At 54.2% G+C, this 5,196-nt stretch overlaps 1 pseudogene; it reads left to right on the top strand.

Annotated features, from left to right (window-relative positions):
* Positions 1 to 880: 880 nt before the first annotated feature.
* LOC127317512 (uncharacterized) lies at positions 881 to 3,306 on the top strand (annotated as a pseudogene).
* Positions 3,307 to 5,196: the final 1,890 nt, after the last annotated feature.

The raw sequence follows: 5,196 nt of genomic DNA, 5'->3' as shown, positions 1-5,196 counted from the left end.
TGCGCGATCAGACTCATTATCTGTATTGTATACAGTACATGTACTTGCTCGTGTCTTGATTGTACTTGTCTGTATCTGCGGTATCTGCTCGTGTGCGTGACTGTACTCGCTCGTCTGCGTGACTGTACTCGGTTGTGTGTATAGCTGTACTCGTACTCGCTCGTGTGTGTGACTATAACTGTAATTGCTCATGTGCGCGACTGTACCTACTCGTGTGTGCGGATGTACCTGCTCTTATGCGCGACTGTACCTATATTTTAATTTAAAAAAAACATACACGTAGTGAGCTAGCTGCATCGTTTTGTACTTGTGAGAGTTGGCTGGCTAGCTTAGCTATGGGATTGTACTCGCGCGGCAGTGCACGAGTACTAGCTAGGGACGTGAGGAACGAGCGTGCGTGCTAGGGGCGCGACAGTGCGCGTAGATGAGGAGCGGTGTACTTGCGGCGTACTCGCGCAGCGGCTTTGCGCAGGACGGACTCGCGAGCGTACTCGCGCAGGCGGCTTCGCGTGAGACGGTGCGCAGGCGGCTTCGCGTGAGACGGTGGTCACGACACGCATCTCGTGTGTTTCGCGGGACAGGATTTCCCTTTCACGAAGGTTGGTCTCTAGCTAGTGGTACCCAAACAGGCGTCAAATAGGAATTGCCCAACTCATCACTCATCAGGCCCAAGTGTACAGGCCACGCCGTAAGGTCGTTTCAGTATTTGGCCTGTAGCGGCCTAAGCAGATATGACCCAACAAATTGGGTCCGTCCCCGAGAGCCCAACTCGGTCAAGAACCGACTCGATCCAGGAGTAAAGTTCCGTGTCGGGTTCGAACCGCTGAAGCTTCAAATACGGGGATTGGCAGCCGCAGCCTGCTCATCACGTTCTCACGATCCCTCGCAGTGATAGGAATCGAGGTCGACGGAGACAGAGATGACGGCGGCTGTGGAGATCGAGGCCTCCGCGGACGACGTCCCGTACGAGGAGGACGTCCTGCGAGACCCGTTCAGGCTGTCCGGCTGGCTGCACTACCTGTCTTCTCTCCGCGCGGCGCCGACGGCGAAGCGCTCTGCCATCTACGAGCGCGCGCTGCGGGCACTCCCGGGCTCGTACAAGCTCTGGCACGCCTACCTCACGGAGCTCGCCGACGCCGCGCGCGCGCTTCCCGTGACCCACCGCGCCCACGCCGACGTCAACGCCGCCTTCGAGCGCGCCCTGGCCGCCGGCATGGCCCGGATGCCGCGCGTCTGGCACATGTACGCCGCCTCGCTCCTCGATCAGCGCCTCCTCACCCGCGCCCGCCGCGCACTCGACCGGGCTCTGCGCTCGCTGCCCGTCACGCAGCACAACCGCGTGTGGCCGCTCCTCCTCCGCCTCGCCTCCCTACAAGGCTGCCCGGCCGAAACCGCCCTCGCCGTCCACCGCCGCCACCTCCAGTTCGACCCCGGCCACGCCGAGGATCTCATTGCGTTCCTCGTCTCCGCCGGCAGATGGCGCGACGCCGCCGAGCACCTCGCCTCGGCCATCAACGACGACGGCTTCGTGTCAGTTAAGGGCACCACGAAGCGCCAGCTCCTGCTCGACTTGTGTGTTTTGATATCCCAGCACCCGGAAGAGGTCGCGGGGATGCCGGTGGACGCCATCCTCCGCGGCGGCATCCGCGCGTTCCGCGACGAGGCTGGCGCGCTGTGGACGTGTCTGGCTGGCCACTACGCGCGGACGGGGCTCCACGGCAAGGCGAGGGACGTGTTCGAGGAGGGCGTGGCCACGGCGACCAACGTCAAGGACTTCCGGATGGTGTTCGACGCCTACCTGCATTTTGAGCACGCCTTGGCCGCCGCGGAACTCAGCCAATCGGACACCGTAGGCATCCAAGACTTCTGGCTCGCCGACCGACACAGCACGGACTTGACAATGGCGAGGATGGAGCGGCTGCTGGAGCGCCGGCCGGAGCTGCTCAACGGCGTGCTGCTCAGGCAGAACCCGCACGACGTCCAGGCGTGGCACGAGCGGGCCAAGATCTTCGACAAGGACCCCGCGAGACACGCCGCGACTTACGTGGATGCCGTCAGGACCGTCGATCCGGCGAAGGCCACCGGGAAGCCGCCGCACACGCTCTGGCTGGCGCTGGCCAAGATGTGCGAGGACCGCGGCCGCGTCGAGTGCGCCCGAGACGTCTTCCAGAGGGCCACGCAGGCGAACTTCACGGCCACGGACCACCTCGCCGCGGTCTACTGCGAATGGGCAAATATGGAACTGAGGCAGCAGAATCCCGACAGAGCCATGGACATCATGCGGCAAGCGACGTCGGAGCCATCGATCGAGGTTACAAGGCGCGCTGCCGCCGGCGTGGACGGCGAGCCCGTCCAGATGAAACTGCACCGATCTCTGAAACTGTGGATCATGTACCTGGACCTGACGAAGACACACGGATCGCTCGAGTCCACCTGCGCTGTCTACGACATGATGCACGACCTCGGCCTCGCCACGCCGCTGCTGGTGCTGGACCATGCCACCCTTCTGGAGGTACACCAGAGGTTCGAGGACGCGTTCCGGGTCTACGAGCGCGGCGTCAACTCGTTCAGGCACCCGCACGCCGAGGCCATCTGGGAAGCGTACCTGACCAAGTTCGTGCGGAGGCACGGGAGGAGCAGGCCCGAGAGGGTGAGGGACCTGTTCGAGGGCGCCGTGCTGCAGGCGCCGCCGGAGAGGAAGAAGGCACTGTACCTTAAGTACGCAAGATTCGAGGAGGAGTTTGGCCTGGCTAGCCGCGCGATGAAGGTTTACCAGGACGCCGCGAGCGCCGTCCCCGCCGGCGACAGGCTCGGCGTCTACGAGGTGTACGTCGCGTGGGCCACGGAGCTCTACGGCGTTCTGAATGCGAGGGACGTGTACTGCCAGGCGATAAGCGGCGGCGGCCTCCCAGACAAGGACGCGACGACGATGTGCGTCAGGTTCGCCGACCTCGAGATCGGGCTCGGGGAAGTCGCGCGTGCCCGGGCGCTGTACGTCTACGCGGCGAGCTTCACGGGTCCCGAGGTTCACCCTGAGTTTTGGAAACGGTGGAACGACTTCGAGGTTCTCCATGGCGACGAGAGTACGTTCAGGGAGATGCTCCGAGTCAAGAGAACAGCCGCTGCTAGCGCCGGAGCCTGTGTGATCAGTAGTGGCGGCGCCGCCGTGGCGGCGATGGACGATTTCCCGGCCGCACCAAAGAGGCTGCTGCGTGCGTGCGCCGGCCAACAACTCGGCGGTGCTAGCATTGCTCAGCAATGCAAAAGGACACGTCTGGTGTAAAATTGATGTATGCATTCATGTAATCACTATATTAAGAAATTATCTCTATAATCAGACTCTTGAGAACTTGTTCAAAACTTGTGATACAGTACAATGTATGTTTGCCACTCTGTTTTCACTTTTTGAGAGAAATATAAACTCTTGAGACCGAGAATTAAATTAGAGATAAGCAGGTCTAAAACCATTGAATGTGCATCATGATTTTTGCTAGTATGTGATTTGCAAGTTGGCTGCAACTAAGATTTTTTCCGGTTGTAGTTGAGTTGTAAATGGAGAAACAATGATTCACACAATAAAAACATCCATGGGAGGGCCAGAGCTCTTTACACTCTTTACAGATTGAAGTTGTATCTTACGTTGGGAGTCATCCATGGTATTTCACATGAAACTCGAAACCAACCAAAGTAGAACAATAAATAAATTAGCAACTAAAAAGAAAGACCAAAAGAGCTGAGCTCCCCAGCAACAACGCCAGAAAATAGTTTGATGGCTGCAAGTACACGGATCAGTTGTAGCTATTTTCGAAATAAGAGTATTGAACCACGAGCAGCTACTAGTAAAGATCTTAATGCCCCTTGTTGCTATTTATCTACAATTACTTAAAGCTGTCTTGAATCCTAGGATAGTTTTATAAAATAAATAACTGAAATAAAAGAGTACAATTACGGCTAACAATAAGTTTGAACTTCAATAAGGCTAAAATGTTCTCGGGTGACAAGGTATCAACTTGTCAATGCCTATGGATTGTAGGCTAGGGTTTAGTTGGAAGTAGAGGGTAAGTAGATCTCGAAGGTTTCAGCCGGAAAGTACTCGACGAATATGAAAACTAGGGTTTGCAGACAATGATTCGATTGATTCTTCGTCCCTCGACTCCCCCTTTATATAGGAGGTGGAGCCGAGGGATTCGTGCTATACAAGTTTACAGAGTCCGGGACGGTTTCTAACTCATCCCGCCAGATTACAAACAACACTTCCTATTACAACTCTATCTTTCCTTAGTAAATCTTGGGCTCCCGAATCTTCTTATTCTTCGGGTATTGGGCCTCCAGTAAACCCCGGGTACCATCTTCGGCAGGCCCATTTGGGATGCCTATGTCATCGGGGTTGTTGGTTCCACCTCTAGTATTAACTAAGAACATGTGGATTAGCTACAATAGACATTGAATTAGCTGCCTTCATACCATTGACCATGCTTTCTTGTGTCTGAGATGAAATATGAGTTGTATGCATTTGGTATGCTTGATTTTCACCAGGGTCCACATTTTCCTTGTTCGTAGCTGTGTATACTGTTTAAATCCCAAAGATCATGTGGATTAGCTACAGTAGACATTGAATTAGTAGATCATGGGCTATTAGAAAATTAGCTGCCTTCATACCATTGATCACGCTTTCTTGTGTCTGAGATGAATTATGAGCTGTATGAATATGGTATGGTTGATTTTCACCAGGTTCCACATTTTCCTTGTTCGTAGCAGTGCCTACTTGTTAAAACACAACGATCATGTGGATTAGTTGCATTATAGACATGAACTGTGTAATGATAGCATTTAACATTGTACTACTGTAAAATACAATAACTTGTATGGAGTTGTCAACATGTTACAAAGGATTTTTTTCAGATGCTGCTAAATTGCACCTTTAACAACAGGCATGATTTGAAGTTGAGAGAGTCCAGATGGACACTCTGATGTGAATGTAACAGAAGGCGTTGCTTGTAGTTTAGCTTTCTTTTGTTGATAGGATTCACGACGCTTCCTAAGCATCTCATCTTTCTTATCTTTATTCATTTCTGCATATCTTCGTCGAGCACGTTGTCTATTGCGTTCTTTCGCATCTGTAGGTTCACCTCCATTACTGTTATAGGTGACACCTAATAAAACACAAAACACCGTCAGTTGCTGAGCATCTGTTGT

This window comes from Lolium perenne, chromosome 7, assembly GCF_019359855.2.
Source record: "Lolium perenne isolate Kyuss_39 chromosome 7, Kyuss_2.0, whole genome shotgun sequence".
Classification (NCBI taxonomy): Eukaryota; Viridiplantae; Streptophyta; class Magnoliopsida; order Poales; family Poaceae; genus Lolium; species Lolium perenne.
This window is presented reverse-complemented; position numbering and strand designations above follow the sequence as displayed.